We start from the raw sequence: 21289 nt of genomic DNA on the forward strand, positions 1-21289 counted from the left end.
AGTTAGTACCTAGTGTCACAGAAACTATATATTTATCAGTAAATAAATATTCAGCCATCAGCCATCATAAGGCAAGGTTCCCTACACTTTACATTCAACTGGCCTGCATGTCAGGCCAGTCCAGAGTTTCCCTCTATGGAGCTGCAGGTCTATCCCATTTCCACCTGCCCCAAATCATCCCCCAAGGAGCTGCCACAACCTTCCCAAAAGTAATTTGCAGTCACTCAGGTAGTGAGCTGAACACAACATTAAAGAATTCTGCTCTTGTCTAATTAAGATAATGCAATCAATTGGTCCACAAATACTTAGGAATCTTCTTAATAACTCTATTTTTATCAGCTTGAGTGCCAGATGTGGTAGTGTGAGGTAATCATCAGTGATATTTGAATTCAGGGAAGTTTTAGCTTACTGTGTTTTTGCTCATTAGCATTTGCTCCCTGGTAACTCACTCCCTCTGCCATTACTCTGCTGGCTCCTATTTGCTGCTAGCATCCAAATAATTTTCTTTAAATTACTTTAAAAGTAATGATGGCCATGCTTCCAAAAATACTCTTAATAACCAGCTTCTAAGCACAATTTCAGGATACAGGAAACTAAAAGGAAAAAAAGAAATAAACTTGAATTGCTTTTAAGAAAAAAAAATTGACCAAGAAGGTTATCCAGAACTACTTTCTTGTGGGAAGAGGCATCTTGACTATTTGTTTGCCTTCATTTTCTAATTTAGAAATGGCCTTTGGATTCCCAAAAATATTTAGAATAAAATAGTTCATTTATAAAATTAAACAACCTCTGCTGCCAAAGCCTGTCATTTGTTGCCCCTATTTAGCTGTGGAATAGTATTAGTAATATTTTAGCCATTCTTACAAACCCTTATTGTGCTTCATATTGTCTAGCATTATAGAAGAAGACTGTTCATACCCTTAAGGTGTCATGACCCAGATGGCTGGTATTTCCTCCCTCCCACCTCACTTCTGTGACCTCTACTGTCGTAACAGCCACAGTCAAAGGGCAAGTTACTCTCAGAGACACATCATATTTCCACAAGGTCCTATTCCATTAAAAGAAGAGCTGAAACTCAATGGCAAAATCCACAAAATGCTATGAAAGCAGCTGGACTCCTCTAGTTGTGATACACAGGAATTCAGCACAGGAGCCCAGGAGCTGCTTTTGGCTGTTGGATGAAGCATACCACTCTGTGCAGAAGTCTATACCATGAGCTTGTGCAAACATCACTTTTTTTTTCACATGATGGAGATTCCTGAACATGCAGAGAATTGCTGTTTGAAAGTTCACGTGTCTTGGTAAGTGAATGTAACACTGACTGCAAGATCCTTACACTGCACTAAACTGAGCATTGGCAAAACCCCTTGCCTTTGTAGAAGCTTTAATAATTTCAAGTGGATTTGTGGAAAGTCCCCCAGGCACAACTCAGTGCAGGAGGGTCTACTTAGGATTGCAATCATTTGACCCATGCCAATGAATGGGTTTTGGTTTTAATTTCTTTGGCTAAATTATGTATTTGAAGTAAGAGAGGAAAAAAAAGCATTTCATACCTGCCAGGTAGAAAGTTTTCCCTCCGGCAAAAGACTTTTTAACCAGTTGTCATGATGATATCACACTGCCTGATGTAGGTCTTGGAACAGTGCTAGTATGAGGTGGAGATTTTTCAGCCATGGGTTTGGCATTCTATCTGTGTTGAAAAAAACAATTTTTTTTTTAATTTATTTTTTTTGTTTCTGATTCCCCTTATGAAGAAAAAGGGACAGGAAAATAAGACATCAGGACAGAAGAGGCATTTCCAGTGTATAAACAAACTCAGACTATGAGGTCACTGATGTCTCAAATGCTACAAGTCACTGGGGGTGGCAAGAGAAAGAAATGCTTAGGGAGCCAGCTGCAGCCCTTTGTCTCCAAGGAGCAGCTGTTGATGAGATGCTCTTATTAATGAAATGCAATTGCTCAGTGCTGTCGATTTACTGCAGTTAGTGTAGCCAATTCTGATTCATGCTACCATTAGGGATACCATGCCTAGGAGGGTTTGTTGTTTACATTGATTCAAAAAAGGTGTGGAAAGCAGTAGATTCAGAGTGCTTACATAGACTGTCTTGTGGCTGAATTGCCAGGTGACTGACTGACAGTTCCCAGAGCTCAGTTTCCTGGACCACTGATTGTTAGTCATCTGGGAGTTGATGAGTAAGAAATTATATTAGCTATGTTATTCAGATTGGGAAAAATATTAATCAGTATAGTTTGTAGGACTGATAACATACTGCTAGCATGGGAGTGATCATACAAATAAAATACTGTCAAATCACTCTGAGAATAGTTGTTAAACCTGCTTCAAACAGCTGGGGCTGAGGTCAAGAGCTGGTAAGGACACAGGCTCACCAGGCTGTGTGTGTGCACAAGCCTTTTTTTGTTAACATTGGTGGCTTGAGGTTGGGGCACCTCAACTCCTGTAACAAATGACAGTAGGAAGACATTGAAGATTTCCTGCCAAGGAAGAGATGCCTTCTAACAGCAATCCATCTCCTTTAGTTCATGAGTTTTTAACACATGACACAAAAATTATCTGACATGCACTGCACTCAGCTTTGGTACTTCTGTAAAACTGCATTGTTGAGGGTTTTATGCCTTCTTCTAATACAAATACATGCTTAGTTAAGCAATTCTGATGCTGAGCTCCAAAGCCAGTCGTTCTCAGTAAAACAGTCCACTCTGTGTACTGTATCTAAGAGATTTTTCATGAGGGACTTGTGAAGCAGGCAGCGCTCTGATAAGGTCTCACTTAGCGACTTTTCGAAAGTACCACTTAAGTATCTTAGTACCAGGTTTAGGTGGTCATGTCCCAGAGGTTCATCTCTCCATGGCCAAGTGGGTGTATTGCCCAATTTCTGGCTGAGCCATTTGGGCATTTAGCCATAAGGTTACTTAGCACAGCTTTCTACTGGAGAGGTATTTGGAGCAGGGTGTTTGCTTCAGGTTTGATAAATGTATTAAATTGGTGACAAGGGACCCAGCAGTTTCAGGCAATGCAATGCTCAAGGAACTTGAGGATTGTTTTCAGGACAGCCTGCCAATGGTTTGTAAGAGGTTGCTAATTACTATCTACTGAAGTGATTTTTCCAAAGGAAGTGGATTGAAATTGCAAATTCACAATTGCATTTTCACATAGACCACAGAGGAGTTGTCTGAATAAACAGACTTTGATTTGCCACTATCTTTTGCTGGATTCAGACTGCTAACTAGCTCCATGCTGCTGTCATATCCCTAGCTATCTCCCTGCACCCGGGCTTGCTTTTCACAGAATCAAAGAATAGAAGGGAAGAAGAGATCATGGGGCAGCTTGTGCCATGAAGCCAAGATGGATCCTGGGCTGCATGCAAAGAAGCATGGCCAGCAGGTCCTCCTCTACTCCACTCTCATGAGACCTCACCTGGAGTACTGCATCCAGCTCTGGTGCCTCAACATAGGAATTATGTGGACCTGTTGGAGGAAGTCCAGAGGAGGGCTACTAAGATGAACAGAGGGCTGGAGCACCTCTTCTATGAAGACAGGCTGAGAGAGTTGGGGTTGTTCAGCCTTCAGAAGAGAAGGGTCCAGGGAGACCTCACTGTGGTCCTCCAGTACCTAAAAGGAGCCTACAAGAAAAATGGGGAGGGACTTTTTACAATGGCATGTAGTGATAGGACAAGGGAGGATGACCTTAAGCTGAAAGAGGGTAGGTTTAGCTTAGACATTAGGAAGAAATTCCTTACTTAGAGGGTAGTGAAGCAGTGGAACTGATTGCCCAGAGAAGCTGTGGGTGCCTCATCCCTGACAATGTTAAAGGCCAGGCTGGATGGGGCTTTCAGCAACTTGGTCTAGTGAAAGGTGTCCCTGCCTCTGGCAGGTGGGTTGGAACTGGATGATCCTAAAGGTCCCTTTCAACTCAAACCATTCTATGATTCTGCAATGGACAGGCTGATTTCTAGAGCACACAGAGAATCAGGGCCCTCATAGTACTGGGGGCTGCTGTGATTTGTGCTGGTGGCCACACTTGGGACTGAAGTGGACAAGAATACAGACATCACATGGGAGCAGCTGGAGGCAAAAGCAAGCTCTTACAGAAATGGCCTGATCTTTTGTGTCTGATAGTGATTATGGAGAGGCTCGGCCATGGCACAGTGGCTGGCACTGTTTTGGAAAGGGTAAAGGTGTGGCATTGTCACCTAGTTTGCTTCTACCAAAATGTATCCCTGGGTTACATGCCTTTCTTACATCTCTGGCAAATCCTTTCAACCTCTGCCCCATGGACAGGCTGCAGGACAGCAGGGCATGATACAGAACTGGAACCAAACATCTATAAAATACTATGGTTAGGATTCACTAGTAAATAATTAGTATATGCCCAAGGCACACAGAAAATCTTTCACATGGAGACAATCTCACTTCTGAAAGTATAACATCACTCTTTCAACAAGGTTTTCTTTTCATTACATACTGTCTGAAAAGCATTGTGGTGTTTGAAATAGCCAAGAACTGCTGCTAAGACGATCAGATGTCTTTATGAGATTTTCAGCTATTTTATGTAAAAACACTTCTGTTTTAAGGTTTTCGTGCTCACTCAAGAGTTTTACATTCAAGAACTATTATCTTTTTCATTGACAGTTAGTAATTTTCTTAATACAGCGTCCTTATTCAATAGCCAGTTCTGGAGCCGTGTCTGCACCCACTGAAGTCAATGAAATGCCACTGGGAGCAAGATCAAGCCAAACCACAGAAAATGAAGAAGACTTGTCTCCTGTTGTGACATTGGAAATATATAGGTTCCCTAAACCAATGCTGCAGTGGAGAAGAAAGGTCAACAGGAAGAAATTAGAGGAAATATAGTGTTCTATATGCTTTTCACACAGGACACAGATTTGCTCAATTTAGTGGGATAAATCAGTCTAAATGTAAAATGTACTGTATTTTTCAGTCGTATCATAGATATTTGACAGCCCAAGGCAAAAACCAGTACAAAATCTTACCTAGCTCTTTTACTCCAAGTCCTGAGTTTCTAATGCTTGTATTATGTTTCTAATGTTTGTATTTCCTCTTATCAAGTCTCATGCAATCTCTTTCTGCAATTTAGTACCAAAGATGGTGTTTCAATTTTTTTCATTCCTTAATGTGCATAACAGATATTTACAAGAACTGCTTTTACCCAATTAGCTTTTAGTTAGTGCCTTTTTATTTAAAAATCTATTTCATCAACCACCGGCTCATTTTAAGAAAGAAAGCAACAGTACAGAATGCCAGTTAGCTCCATTTTTGAGGAGTCAAATTTGCTCACACAGATTATCTTAGTCTGTAAGGTGTACCACTAAATTTAACACTTGAGACTCCAAGACTCATACTTCACAGAATGTCTCTAAAGTGTGGGGTCTTTATGAATAATCAGTGGGCTCTACTAAATTACACAGAATAAAAATTGATCCAAATCTGTTCTTCAAATACATCAGATTACACAGAAATTGAAAAAAATATACCCACTATATCGAGACTGTTGCATAGTGATTATTTCCTAGCATACAACCCAGGGTTTATCTCATAATTTTCTTGGGAAATAGACAGTTCCCTTTATCCCACCAGATACAGCTGTTTTTACAAAAGCAGCACATAGGAGAACATGGGATAGAGACTGCTACAGCTGTTCAAGGTGAGAGTTGAGTCCTGTCTTGTGTTTCCAGTCTGGACAGTGTGGTGTGGGGTTAGTTAGAGGAGCTGCAGCAGGTAACATATTCTTTGATAAGCATTGTGTAAGAATGAGTATTTTGCCTTAGAAAAAACTTAGAAGTCTTTTTTAAATTACGTTTCCAATTCTGTGTGATTAAACAAACAGATAATCTAACACTAACTTCAATGTAAATTTGTCAATGGAACTAGAGTTGCTCACTGACAGAATGAAGATGAATCCTTTAAATGTGGCTTAAAGCTGCTCTCTTTTTGAGCAGGGTGAGGATGCAGCCATTCACAGGGTGAGGACACTGTTACAGAATTCATTATGAGCTACATCAAGCAGAACAACTTATTGCAGGCATTGCCTTTTTACATAAGTTCGTAAAAGTTTGACATGGCAGCCTCACATAGCTCATCTCTACACATTATTGCAACATAAAGCAGCCTTGTCCTTATCACACTGAAGCAGCTATTTCCTTTTCTAGGTGAGAAAATGTACATATACAAGCAAAAAGAGTGACTGATTGTGAGATTTGTTTCCAACTGTAAATGTCTGTGTAACTATATATGCAGATTAGATACTGCCCTTGAAGACTTGGAGAGCAGCCAATGTGCTGCTTACGTGATGTAAACAGTTATGCATAAGCAGGATCTGTTTTTACAGGGTCTGTGCTACTCCAGCTTCCAAGTTGTTCAGATCAAGATTTTTCTTTTGCAGTTTCTTATCTGAGTTATCCTGCAGTTTCCTGAGTACCCTCTTAATAACCCTTTCCTCTGCAGCTCTAAAGGGATCTTTCCTCTATGGTCTTGTAGGAATTTCACCCACGCACACCCATGACCATGCCAGTAATCGATGTTGCATCTCTACATTTCCAAGGTGCCATTGAATCCCTCACTGTTTAGTCACTCTCTGAATTGTGTTTGATGTGAGCTGCAAGATTTCCTCCTGCCACAGGGTAGGTGTTTGTATGCGTGTGAATGTGTGTGCATGCATGTGTCTGTGTGTGTGCCTAAAATATCTGCTCTGTCACCTGCACATATAGGTACATCTATATAGGTATGTATGAAGCCAGTTACCAGCATCACCAAGTTTGAGCCTGAAGTGGTCTACTCATAAGTCTTCATTTTAATCAAGCTTTAAGAAAACAAGAAGAACAACACTGGCATTTGTATTAGATATGTGTGTAAAGAGAAACAAAGGATCCTCTTCTCCTCAGAGGTAGGCTCAAGTTGAATACATAAAACAGCTGTAGAAATAATATTTGCATGCATATAAGGAGTATTTATTTTGTGGATGCAGCAGATGTGAAAATATTTGGTCTAATTCTGCAGAGAGCCATTTGGAAAACATTTTGTATGGTAGGATCTTTGATATTTATTAAAGGAATACTGTTCTTTAAAAATTATAAATGCAACATAATTGATCAATAGTCATGGACTTGTTGCAGAAAATAAAGCACGCTGAAAGAATAACTATTTTAAAATAAATGGGTTTTGTTATCTCAGCTAGTATTCTTTCTGTAGGTACTAGTCTTTGTAAAGGGTCAAATTGGACAGTCTGAACCTTAATTCCTGTAATGCATCTCACATAGTTCTTTTTTTAATACCTATTCAATTAAAGAATGAGTCTATCCTAAAAGTAACTGTGGCCCCAGTGTTTAGTTTTAACAGGATGGTTCCATTTGTGGGTACTGTGTGGCTTCTGTCCAAGGAAGTAGGGTTTTCTATATGAAAGCAGTGGATCCACTGTACAGCTGAGGCAGGGGAGAAGATGGCAGGAGTCACACTTAAGGTTAGTCCACACTAGAAAAACTTGCCCAGAAAATTTATTACACAGGCTATGAGTGTGATTTTCAATGCCACTCTGCCAATGGCCTATTTAAACTGATACACCTGCATCTATATTAGGATTTCTATCATTACAACAACGCATTGCATCAGTACCTTTCATTTTTGGTTTCCATATTTAAATAAACTGTCAGCATATATTAACCTATGTACACATATTTCCATCTGATTTCCTAGAGGAAAAAAAATTGTGCAGTCATGCTATATGCAACAGTCCTTATAATAATTCCTGACATTGTTAGCTGATTTTAATCAATCCCCAAAAAGCAGCAGAGATTTCAGACACAATTACTTTCCCACAGTTTTTCATAAAGACGAGTAAGCCAAGTACAGGAAACTCTTCCTGTTTATTGCCTGCATGGAGGGACAGCCTGCAGTTCAGCCTTTATTACACTCAGCCTACACAGAAGAGGACCATTCTGAATGCTTTGAATGCAGGAAATGAACCTTTTATAATCCACACCATATTAGATATTGGAGAATCTAACCATAAGACATGCAGCAAGAGCAAATTGGAGTTTTTGAGTCCAGCTGCTCACAGCAGATATCATAGTGTATCCTGAATTAGTATCCACCCTATCAGTCTGGCAGCATTCAACACCAGGGGTGCTTCCTCTTTTCTCTAGGCTGGCATAGCTAGAACCACAGAACTTTCCAGGATAGATAAGGTTTTGCCAGCAATAAAATTTCTGAAGTCAAATTCACAAGTCATTTAAAAGTGCACGTGGTGAGCAGGGTTAGGGTTCAGCTGTGAGAACCAGCAAGCAGTTAATTTCACTTCAGCCATGAGAGATAACTGGGCTCCTTACCAACTCAGTGCATGCTTTGCCCTGTGGGACCATAGGGGGGTTTGAATTGTGTAGGTTTTGTGTGTTTATTTCTTACAGGGAAACTCACTGAAAGTTACCTGTTTCAGGCAGTGATGGATAGCTAGAAGATATCATTGACTGGTATAAGTTCCCGACTCAACTCTTGAGTCCTGCCCAATGCAAATAAAATATCTGCATATCCATAAGCAACAAGAAAAAAACTGCATTGAGGTTGCAAACCAAGACTCAGAACAAGGAAATGCCAAAATTAAGACCTGAAGAAACTTTACTTAAATAAGAGGGTTTTATTATTCACATTTTCCCAGTTAGATCTTTGAGAAACAGATCAATGGTATCAAAACTAGGATTCATCTCTCCACTGGAGAGTTTTCTCAGGTGTAAAGCATCCATAAAGCCTATTACATTCAGCTGCAGCTTAACACTAATGAAAGTGACAAGACAGATTTTTATTATGGCTTCACAGAAAATCAGAACATACAAATAACCAGTTCCAGAGAGTTTGGTCTTAAGGACAGATAAAAGATGTTCGGACACTACCACACTCAGCATCAGGGTGCCTGATTTTTGGACCCTTGGCTCTCAGTATAACACCTAGACACTGACTGAGATACCTTGGAATAACACTCCAAGAATCAGTATATGTAGTACACAAAGCTGCTTCAAGTAGCTAGTTGGGGATACTTAGGACATAGCTGTGCTACAAACCCAGTCACTCTCCATAATTAAGTACCTCATTCAGGGATTTTAAGTCTTCTCCCTCTGCCTGGAGGTATCCCTTTCTTTAAAATGCAGCCAGAGGGTCAGACTTTTAAAACATGTCATCCCAGGCATCATCCCCTTCCGATGCTTTGAATGTTTAATAGACTCAGTTCTAGCTATTTTCTAGTCACAGAAGCTGCTTTTCACTTCACAGTCAGAGCCTGACAGCAAATGTTTGCGTTGTCACATAGAGTGACTCTTGTGTGTCAGGGTACTCGCTGCTTGGATGGCTGCCATCGACATTTATCTTTCTACACGCAGGCCAGGGAGTTGATTTTTGTTGCCCGGTTTCTGCTTGGAAGAAGCAGATAGTCACAGGTGCCCATCACCGCGCGACAGTTCCCTCTCCACCTCTACCCCACGTTTGCCCCGGTAAGGGATGACGAGCGGTCAACCCTGACACCGGCGGCCCTCAGGGGACGGGCGCTGCTCTGCGCCCCTTCCACCGGGCCACCGCTCCCCTGGCCCCGACTCCCTCCTCGGAGCCGGCCGCCTTTCCTCGGGCGCGGAGCGGCGCCGGTGGCTCGCCCGCTCGGCTCGCCCCGAAAGGCGGGCGACGCCGGTGCGGCGAGGGGTCGCGCCTTCCCGCCGCCCCGGGAGGAAGTGACATGTTGGCGGCGGCGGGGAGGGGAAGGGAGGCGAGGGGCGCCCTGTTGCCGGAGTGGAGCCGCCCGGCGGGTGGAGCCTGGCGGCCCCGCCCGAGCCGCCCGCCCGCTCCCGCCGCGTGCGAAGTAGTGGCAGCCGGTGCGGCTCGGCCGCCGCCCGCTCCCGGCGCCCCAGCGCGGCACCCGTGCCCAGGCCCGCCGGCGCCAGGTACGTGCTCTTCCCCTGGCGACCTGCGCGTTCCTCAGGTGCGGGGCCGCCCTCCCTCCTCCGCCTGCCGTGCTACCCCGGAGGAAAAGGCATCCGGACGCAGCCCCTCCCCGGCGCAGCCGCCCCGCGGCGCGCTGTAGCGGCGAGGCGAGGGGCCGGCTGCTGCCGGCGGGGCGCGGGATGCGGGCACAAGTTCCCTGACTTATTCGCCGCCGCCTCCCGGACCCGCCGCGTCGTTTCTCCCGCCGGCGCCGGCAATTCTCCTGCCGCCCGCTGGCCCCCTTTGTGTGCCGAGCGCTGCCCGCGGCCGCCGGGGTTTCCGTGGAAACGGCGGAGCTACGGCGGCCCAGCCCCGCCGAGCTCCCCTCCGCCGGCGGCGCCTTCCACTTTCCCTTCGGTGTTCCCCGCTCGGGGCTGGCGGTGGCTGGGGAGGGAGGGGGCGGGCGGTGCGGTTGCCGTGGGAACGGGCGGGTGCAATCGCCCGCTTCGTGCCGCCTCCCCGAAGGCGCCGCTCCAGAGCGAGCGGGCGCGGCGAGCCCCGGTGGGAGCGGGCGGGCTCGGTCACAGCGAGCCCCAGTGGCCTGTCCGGAGCGGGCGGGCTCAGTCACTGATCGGTCGTGGCGGCTGTTCTGTCCGCGGTACCTGGAAGTCCATGAGCTGAGGCGGAGGGGAGGGGCAGTCTGCCTCCCTGGTGATGCGCTCACGTGTTGTCGGAGCTCTGATTTCACCTGTGTGCCTATCTTCATGAAGATGTTTAAGGTGAATTAAATAACAGCCCCGAACTTAAAATGTGTCGTCTGATACCATGCGTTGAAGGATATTTAGGTAACAAGTTATGCTTTTTAGCATTTATTTCAACAAGTGAGCACTTACTCGAATGGCTGAAAGGACAACCCCACAAGAGAGTCTGTTTCAGCACTGTCGCACCGACTTCTGGTCTTTATCTTTGTTATGCGTTCCTAAGAGTTTTAAGTGTGCCGATATCTAAGCATGATGTACGTTAGGCAGGTGCTTGTGCGGGAGAGAGCAACCTTGCTGCTACATGAAAACTGAAAATGGTTTAAAAGAGGTAGACGGCTCCAGAAACTCTCAAACAAAGAAACCCAAGCTTTTCTTTAAAAGCATTAATGTATCCCACTCAGGAAGTTGTATTGGGCAATTGTAGCCTCAGCTTGTACTGATAATGACTTCACACTAAGAGTGAGTAGCAAAAGAATTGAAAACTGGTGGAGTAGAGAAACCGTTGTGGAACAACTTAAGCCAAAATTTGTAGCCTTTTTTTTTCTCCAGCTTCTCATGTTCACCATAAGATTGCTGTAGACATACAGAAGTCTGTTGATATATACCTTCCTACTTGTGTATAAAGACTGACTGCATGGATCATTAGAATAGTTGATGTGTTCTAAATGTTTGCTGTCATTTACTGACCAGCAGCTTTCTGTAGCTGCTTGTATCTGATATAATGCCATGGTTTTCCAAATACTGTGGATTAAAACACATTTATTCACTTTAGAAATTTGTGTAAATATTTTGTATAGCTTTGCTCTTTCCTACGAATGTTTTGCATTAACAGTGCCTGAATAAGCTGTATCGAAAAGTGAAACTGACTGTGTTTTGTGGATGACAGGACCAAATTTCATGGGGAAGAATCTATTGGAAAGCCTACAGTGAACAGAGAAACTGTTGCAAGCTGCTGATGGATAAAGGTTGCTCTTAAGCAAGGTTTAGTTGTGTTGTTGGCAAGCACTTTTAACAGGTTTTAGTGAATGCTTCACAAAAAGCTGTAAGTAATATATTTTAGGAGTGGAGAAACTGCAGAGAGGTGAGCACTTGCCCAGAGTCACAGACCAAAGAATGCTGTGCCCAGAGGACAATAATGAACTGTGTTTCTTGAAACATAGTAGGTGTCAGTTTGGTGGGGAGGTTGTTTTTTTAGTAAGTTATGTTCTGTCCAGCCAAATTGCAGAGGCACTGAAGCAGTGTTCATCTCTGGAGTGAGGCATGCTCTGCTGGAGTGACAGTTTTACATCACTTACAGTTTAATGTACTTACTGTACCATAACAGAGGAGAGCTCTGTAGGAGAAGAATTTTCTGCAGGTGATGGATGAGAATCCTATGGCTGTATGCTGCCCTGCTGAAAAGGATTGGCTAATTTTTTCGGTTGTGTACCCTGTTTTTAATGCTAGAAGGTGAAGACTGGGAGTAATGCCCCTTGAAATCTCTTCATACAGGAAGACACTGTCACAGCTGTGCTGAGGGTAGCAAGATACTGTTCTTGTGTTACAAATGAGCACTGTGGCCCTCAAAACTTGGATTAGTAATTTGGTCTTAAAATTAAAACATTCAAATTTCCACTGCGTGACGTAGACCAACACTTCCCTAACTAACAGCATCCCTGCTACTGCTGTTGGTATGTCCTGATAAGGGAGCAGATCAGCAAGAGGGCAACAATGTATAGTAGTGCACTGTGCATATGCTTTGCTCAGTGAAAGCTTTTGCAATTGTGGGCCTCGCTCATAAGGGAAAATATTTTATGTCAAGGCAGTCGTCTCTCAAGTGCGTTTGATTTTGCTGTGCTGAATGCAGTGGGCTTTCTTGTAAAGGAACTAGAAAGGAGACTGACAGTGGTACCCTGTGTGCTTTGTTGCGTTTCAGCACTGGTATGTGGCAGCTGAGTATGTGTTTTTTCCCTGAAGTGCTTTGTCTGTGGGGTGGCTTTGTCCAGTGATTCAGTTTCAGGCATTTGGGAAAGTTTGCTCACCAATCTGTTGTTTAGTGGTCTTGGGCTTATTCACATCTGACTGTGTGGTCAGTACCCTGATCACCTGTGACTAATGCTCCCGTGCTGCTCGGAAACTGCTGACTCACTTTGTTTTCATGCTTTTCCCCTGTCCTCCTCCACTGCTTCCAACTAGAGATGAGGTAGGGTCCAAGGTAAGGTCAGGGAAAGAGGAAATGGAAATTAATGAGAATAACTGTTGTGGCAAGGATGAAGATACTGCAAAGATCCCTCTTTGATAATGTGAGAAAAAGATGATGGCTGTAATAGATTTGCTGAAAAGGTACATAAGTCATGTGTTAGGAACTGGCTTAACAACTGTAGTGAACCCACAGCTGGGAGATGCTGGGTTGTGGTCCTGCTAGTGGTCTGCTCTTCAACTTGAACTTAAAGCCTTTTTATTTCTATGCCTTTGTTTTGACCTTCCGCCCTTCTGTCTGTCTTGTTACATTCTGCTAAGAAGAGCTTTACGCTGAAATAATTTTCTGCTGCTTGCAAAAGGGCTGACCTGGCTTGAGGTTTCTACTGTAGCATAAATAACAGGAACAGGGAAAGGCAATTAACCAGCTCTAGGCTGGAAAGAAGTCAGAGATAGAGGTCACTGAGAGAAGGTTTATTTGGCAGAAGGTAAGGAGCTGCAGGCAAAGACAAGCACACCGATTTCACTTGCATGTGGGACTGTTTATTAACATGTTAAAAATTTCTGACTTGTACCAGATTTCTTTTTAGTCAGACCAACAAAGTTAAATTTCAGTCATGTTTTTCCAGTAGCATCCATATGAATGAAAAGGTTTTCCTATGCTGATTCAGTTGCAGACTATGCAAGGTTTTTTACCTATCAGAGAAAGGGTAAGACTCAACTTAAAAACCTGCTGTTAAAGACAGAGAAAGAACATATTTGGGGGAATTCTATATGTAGAAATGGCACATGATTTCAAGTGACAGCTACTGTGTGAAAGTTAAACTGTGTCCTGCTTATTCCCCTGTGTCCACATTATCTGTGTTCTCACACATCATAGTTTGTCTCTTAACATGCTTTTCAGCACTTTGGAAAATACCATTACTGCAGATGCTGCTTTGCACTTCTGGAAGGTCTAGAAGGATTTTGTCTGCAGCAGGCTACACCTGCACTTGAACCATCTATGAGGTTTTACTCCTTTAAGTCACAGGTGGTTGTCAGGGGTTAATATTGTGATTCTGTGTGTCACTATAAGTTTTTTACATGCCTTTGCCTCTGACCGTGTGCATAAACACTGCATTTCATCCAAGATGGAGACAGAGAAAAGCTTCATTTTGTATTTTAAGCCTTGTAAAACTGTCTCAAATATATTTTGAAGTTAGAAGGAGAAATTCTCAAAACCAGGCTTTTAAAAGGACTTGGGCTCCTGCAGTTGTTCAGAGGTGGTGTAGAAAATCCAAGTAGGCGTTGATGTACTTAATGCTTAATTTAGTGCAAAATTTATAAAAATATTACTGGATTCTTAGCAGTGTATTTAGTAACTGTTAGCATCTGCACACTTGCTATCCAGTAAAGTAAATGCTGCTGAATCAGGCACTATCTCAGAATGATTTTGCTGATGTTTAAGGTGGTTTTGACTAGCCCTGGCTTTAGGTGCTGAGAATACAAGATCATTGATTGGTTTGGAGTCATAATGTTTGGTAAACAACAAGGACTACTGAAGCTTGTTGAGAGATTTCTTTTGGTTTCAACAGGATTTGAATCAGGTCCAAAAAGAAACCTACCTTTATTACTGGACTTGATAAATCTGGTGTTTGTGATAAAGGCTTTTATTCTCTGGAGTTCTTAAATTAAATCAGGCTGTTAGGGGACTGATGATCAGGGAGAATGAGGAGGTTGAAAGTATTCTGAGTTCATGGTGTGGCAAAACAGTTCTGAACACTCGTATCACATGAGGCAGAGGTGAGTGAAAACTGATGTAGAATGGAACTGCTGAAATATGGGTAAAGCTGTCACCATGTTTATTTGGGTTTTTACCTGGCATCTGGATGTCTAGTTGTTTTGCGTGTACGTACAGCTGAGCTTTTCACTGAAGCTAGCATCTTATTTTTTGGAACCATGCCAACCACATCTCAGCTGTAAGATGTTTTTCTAGGTATTTGGTGTTACCTCTTAAAGGCAAAAATTGGTTTTCTTCAAATAATAAATCTGAGAGCTTCCCTGCCACTTTCATTTTTCAGTTAAACTATTTTCTACAGAAAGAACCATTAGACAGTATTTAATGAATAAATATTAATATCCTGTGTATCTCTGTTTTGGTGAGGCTACATCTTTTGTAGCCTGTTTGTGTTGTCATTTCCAATTTTGGGATGCAATTTTCATAAAGGAGAAATTCTGCTACCTCATACTCTTCAGTGTCATATGATAGAATACCGAAAAATTAAATCAATACTGGGAGATCAAAAAAAAGCCTTGTGAGTCTTTTCTGCTTAATGTGTCCTTAGTATTCAAAGAGCATACTAATGTTATGTCATATTAATTAAAATTATGCAAATGGCTTAGCTGAAGGAGATAGTCTACTGTCATCGAAGATAACCTAACAGCTCACTTGGAGCTGTAATTAGGTGAATGGCATGTAATTTCCAGCAGTGTTAACAATTTCTTGTGATTTGTACTGGAAGCTTTTGGATTCCCTCATGGAGGAGGTCAGTGCTGTTCCTTCATATCTCTGTGATTTAGAAGCACAAAGAATGTGGTCTGTGCCATGTACATGTTGCATTTGTGGCAGCGTTGGCAGCATGGCTGAGACCCGTTAAATGGGAGAATGTGGTTGTCTCCAACAGGCCATACAGCTGGTTGGAGAGAGGCACCATGGTAAAAGTATTTATACTGGGTTTTTGGGACAGTAGAAAATCTGTTACCAGCCCACAGTCTGGTGGTGGAAGTCCCACTTGTAAACCAGTGTCACCATGGTGTATTTCTCAGCTCAGTGATTCATGCCCTGTTTCTGCCACTTTGCACAAATTTTTTTTGGTAAGATTATTGCTGCCACAAATTCTAGGTTATTCTTTAGTTACTCTTTCTGGCTTTTTTTAAATGCACAAAACAACAAGGCAACACAAGTTAGAAATTTGACTCTTCGTAAAAGGCTTAAAGAGACTGCCCAAAATTACTAAAATGTAAATTGCAATTCCAGAAAATATGAAGAGGCTGTTTTATGGGAGTGTACTAAGGAAAGAAGGTTATCTTTTTCCCATTGCTGATGATTTTTTTATTCTGTTTGTTGTTCTCGTAGCATCTATCAATGCCTTTAATTCCTTCTCGGGTAGGAATAATGAGAGAGATGTGCCAACTTGGTACTAAAGTTGTACCTTACAGTTTATAGTACAGAACCATCCAAGTTGATGAATACTTGGTTTTCATTTATTGAGGAATGGAGAAAGGAAGGGAAAGTAGAGTTCATTAGATCAGTGCATACATCGTGAGTTGTACTGTTTCCTGCATGCATCATTTGGTGCCATTGAAGGTCCTTGTGGAACGTGTCCATTCTCTCTCTAATCTCTATGCGTGGCCTTTCAGAAGATGTTGCAAGGAAAACTCGAGCATGGGTAAGAAGGCAAATAAAGGAGGATGAAGTACCATTTTGTATTGAAAGCTGGGGCCTGGGGAACTAGCAGATTGTGGGTTTGGTGTTAGCTGTGCTATGGATTTGCCATGTGACTGTCACAAGCTCTCTCTGAGTGTGGTTCTAAGTTCCCGGTGTGTAAGAGAGGGGCAGTAAGAAAAATCTTGACAGATTTACTTCTCTAGTATTTTCTAAATGGCTGTAGCTTTTCATATCAGAGGTGATGGATAAATCCAGGAAAAAAATGGACAAAATCCACACTGTTTTCTAATCCTATATATAAAGGATTTGATCTTGCATATAGAAATGCAATGCTCATGCTACTGCATCTGCTGAGTGGATGTGAAACTTTGCCTGGATGCTACTGCTTATGTTTGTCTGATGCAGAACTGGAGTTAGGAGATGACATTTTTGTAGTCTAACTTCGCAAATAACTCACAGTGAGTAAGAATAGGAGGATTAATATTTCATTTAATTTGAACTAAATGTGATCCATGTTTCCTTGTTGTCTCACACGTAAAGCTGGTTTGGATGTTGGGGGAGGTATTTTGACTGTTGAGAGTATGGGCAGTTACTGTACCTTGTGCTGACCCTTTGCATTGCTGTGAATGTATTTTACAGTTCTTTAAAACAAAGCAAGAGCTGTTAGACAAGCATAAGCCATGAGTCTTCATAGGAGAGGCCTTCTTTCCAAAGCTTATCTCTTATCAAGAAAATGTTTGGACTCCCAGCACAGTTTAAAAATAAAAAGAGCAACCCTGGTTTTACACCAGCTTCTGAATAATCCTTTGTCAACCTTCTTCCATACCCCCATTTCTCTGGGTTTTTCTAAAAGAAATGTTTTTATAATAACCACTGAAGAACTCAGTAGCTACTATTGTGTTGGATCTGTTCCTGAAATGCCCAGTGTAGAGGTGATGAGTGCGCCCTTCATGCTACATTCACAGTGCAGGTGACAACATCCTGCTGTACTGCCCCTGCTGCCTCTGTAGTTTTTAATGTGTTAATTTCCTGTGTACATCAGTGATGGTATTGATCTCACCAATGAGAGATTTCTCAGAGGCTGTGCCTTGAGGACCAATGCTTAACTAAACAGACTCCAGTCTGTATACTCAAATGTGCAGTTGCCTCAAATAGTCCATGACTTCTGTACAAAATTTATTGTATCATAAATGCAAAAGCATCTGTACTTATGGACATACATACATTTGTATTTGCGAAGGCTTAGTTTGTTGCAGACATTCAGATTCAGCCACCTGGACTTTTGCAGAAAGCCAGATCATCCAGTAAAGTGCCTTGTTAAAAACACATTTTGGGGGAATTGTTTTTTATAGAAGAGGGTGCCAGATGACAATAATGTGTGGGCCTGGTTACCTTGACTAAGCACTTAATGTTGTCTATAAATAAAGTATTAAATTGCTATGAACGTGTGATATAGCTGAGTGTCTGTCCTAGACCCTTTGTGGTTATTCGCCTTGGTTATTTTTGAGGAACTATCCAGGTTGCTCTTATTTGTGTGACAGCATAGCCCACATCCTGCTTAAGTACTCAGTATTCTGTCTTGTAAGTTTTTTGTTGTTTAGTCCTGCTCCCCTGCTCAGTCCCTAAATTTTACTTGTGTGCATTGTATTGCCCTCGGTGGCAGTGCAAGTGACTTTTTAGGTTAGTGGACCCAGAGAAGTAAAATACAAAACAGAGGGACATGGTGGTCCCTGAAACTGAAGTCTGGGGCTGAACTCTGATAGACTCATTTAGGTCTTGAGTATCTTAATGCATCTCTTAAATGTATTTTTTCCAAGCCAATGGGAAACAGTTGAAGAGCAACACCTGGCATTCTGGAAAGAAGCAACTTGTCTTCCTGTGCTATTTTTGTGAACTTCATGTTCTGCACCCGAGATAACTGCTATAGTTCACCCTGATGAATTTTTGAGGATCTCTTTAGGAGCTTGGAATAGAACTGCTTAACTTAAGGAGTTTACTCTCTTCAAATAAATAGCTTCCCTCAGTGTCAAGCCCTGCAGTCCTTAAATGCTGCATCTCCAAGGAGTTTTGTATTGATGTGTTTATGTTCAGCTCCCTATGGCTTCCTTGTCCAGCTCCCTTCTCCCTGAATATTTCATCCTTCTGGAAGAAGGAGCAAGACTGAGCTGCTTCTCATCAGAACTTGGGCAGTGACTCCCCATCTTTCCCACTTCTTCCCAGACTATGCATGCCTCTCCTGGGCTTGCTGTCATCCTCCTTACCTCGCTCTATAAACACTTTCCTCTGTTGCTGGGATGAGCATTGAGGCTAACACAGCTCTGCTGTGCATTTTGCCAGCAGAGTACGCATACAAAGAGAGAGAACTTCCGTCCTGGCAGGCATGCAGAGTTTGCATAGCTGTTTTCCCTATGTTAGATTACAGCAGGAAGAAAATAAAAAAAGGACAAGGGGAAAGCATTATGCTATGATAACCATTTCAAAAACTTCTTGGTTACTTTCACTTCTTCAGTGACCTTGGCTGCCCTCCAGGTTGACATCAAACTGCTCCCTCACTCCCCTTCCTCAGCTGGACAAGGGAAGAAAATAGCGTGAAAAACCTTGTGGGTTGAGATAAAGACAGAGAGATCACTCACCAGTTACCGTAATGGTCAAAACAGACTCTACTTGGGGAAGTTTGGTATAATTTACTTTCAGCTGGTAAGAAAGTAGAGCAGTGAAAAACAGAGCCTAAACTAAAACCACCTTTGTCTCAAGTCCCCCCTTTTTCCCAGGTTCAGCTTGATTGTAGACTCTACCTCGCTGCTGCACCCCAAGTGGTGCAAGCGGGTGGGGAAGAGGGGTTGCAGTTGATTCTTAACAGTTCCTCTTTGCTGTTCCTTCTTCACTGTGCTATTCCTCTACTACAGCTTGGGTCCCTCCCACAGGGTATGGTTCTTCAGAAAAAGACTGCTCCAGCCTGGGACCCCCTGGGCTGCCGTCCCTGCCACAAAACCTGCTGCTGAGTGGGCTCCTGTCCATAAGCTGCGTATTCACAAGGCATCTGCTGCCTCCTGAGGTGTTCTCCATAGGCTGCACTGTGCATATCTGTTCTGCCATGGTCTTTCATGGGCTGCAGTGGGATAACCTGCTTCACTGTGGTCTTCACCACAGGCTGCAGGAGAGTGCCTGGAGCACATCCTTCCCCACCTTATTCACTGACCTTGGTGTCTGCAGGGCTGTTCCTCTCATGTGTTTCTCACTCCTCACTCACAGCTGCTGTAAAAAAAAAAAACCCACAACATTTTTTAATCCTTTCCTGAACATTATCACAGAGATGCCACTAGTGTCGCTCATGGGTTCAGCTTTGGCCAGTGATGAGTCCCTTCTGGAGCTGTCTGGAACTGGCTCTATTTGATGTGGGGCAGCTCCTGGTGTTTTCTCACAGAAACCATCTCTGCGGCCCCCCTGACTACCAAAACCTTGTCATATAAACCCAACACAGGGGATAATGCTCTAGTAGTTGCCTTTGAGGGAGGTAGGAAGTGATTGAAACCCTAATTAAGCTTGAAGGAAATAGATGGATAATTCTTCCTCCAGATTTGGTTGGTTTGGGGGATTTTTTTAATGTGGTGAGTAAAGATATTCTCTGTGTAGGTGAATACATACAGGACATGACCTCACTTTTTTCTAACTTTTGATGTTCACAGGCAGAAAGAGAAGAGCACAAGGGCTTCTTGCGACTTGCTTTGCATATGCATTTCATATACAGCAGTGTTGTTAAAATGGACTTGAATGTGAAATAAAGTGTTGCTATCTGTGCTGTTTTCACAGACTTATAGAATCACTTAGGTTGGAAAAGACCTCAGAGACCCTTGGCACCACCTTGTCAACTAGACCACGGCACTAAGTGCCACATCCAGTCTTTCCTTAAACACCTCCAGGGACTGCGACTACCACCTCCCTGGGCAGTCCATTCCAATGTCTAATCACCCCTTCTGTAAGAAATTTCTCCTGATGTCCAATCTGAACCTCCCCCCCGGCACAACTTGAGGCTGTGTCCTCTCATCTTGTCCCTAGTTGCCTGGGAGAAGAGACTGATGCCCACCTGGCTAAACCTCCTTTCAGGTAGTTGTAGAGAGTGATGAGGTCCCCCCGAGCCTCCTTTTCTCCAGGCTAAACAATCCCAGCTCCTCAGCCACTCCTCATAGGACTTGTGCTCTAGACCCTTCACCAGCATAGTTGCCCTTCTCTGGACATGCTCCCCCACCTTAATATCCATCTTGTAGTGAGGGGCCCAGAACTGGATGCAGTACTTGAGGTGTGGCCTCACCAGTGACAAGTACAGGGGTTTTGATGGCAACTGAAATTCGCTTAAGAGGCACCACTGAAACTGCTTAATCTGACCTGAGATATTTTCATAATCTCTGTAACTCGTCCATCCAAATATGAGAAAATGCAAGAATAGGCAGCGGCATCATCAGTTTGGTTGTTCTTAGATTGCAGCAAAGCATTTAAGGACTTCATCAAAGAGTAGACTTAAGTGAAAACTTTTGCGTAAGCTTGAAATACATTGTACTGAAAAAAAAAGAGGTATAGCGCTGACTTTCCTCTATTTGTAAGTATGGACAATATCAGCTCAATCTAAATGCTGTCAAATAAGTATTATATTACTTTCCAGACTCCAAGGACACTATTTACTACATAAACTTTGGAAACAGTGAGTGACAGTTCTTTGCTTCATTCTTGTGCTTTCTGTAGAAGTGCAAACAGTTGTGTTTGCTATGAGATCTCTAGTTGTAGTCTCAAAACATGGAATATAAAGTATGAAAGTATAAAAGATAAAGTATAAAATAGAACAGTTCACTGGCAGCAGCCACTGCTGGCATGGAATTGTTCACCTTGCATATCACTTCTATGTCCTCCTCGTCAGTTTTTCTAAGCAGAAGGAAATCCTGAGAGTAGTTGAAGTAGAAGACACAATGGATCTTGCTGAAGAATGAAACTTGGAGGA

General features: G+C 42.9%; 1 protein-coding gene across 1 annotated transcript in view; it reads left to right on the forward strand.

The window, feature by feature from the left end:
- The first annotated feature begins 9819 nt into the window (after positions 1-9819).
- AGPAT4 (1-acylglycerol-3-phosphate O-acyltransferase 4) overlaps positions 9820-21289 on the forward strand; it is a 74857-nt gene continuing 63387 nt past the window's right edge. Inside the window, exon 1 of the mRNA XM_064648989.1 lies at positions 9820-9953. The gene's annotated coding sequence lies outside the window, so the exon portion shown is untranslated. The remainder of the gene's footprint in view (positions 9954-21289) is intronic.

The sequence above is a fragment of the Pseudopipra pipra genome, chromosome 3, assembly GCF_036250125.1.
Source record: "Pseudopipra pipra isolate bDixPip1 chromosome 3, bDixPip1.hap1, whole genome shotgun sequence".
NCBI lineage: Eukaryota > Metazoa > Chordata > Aves > Passeriformes > Pipridae > Pseudopipra > Pseudopipra pipra.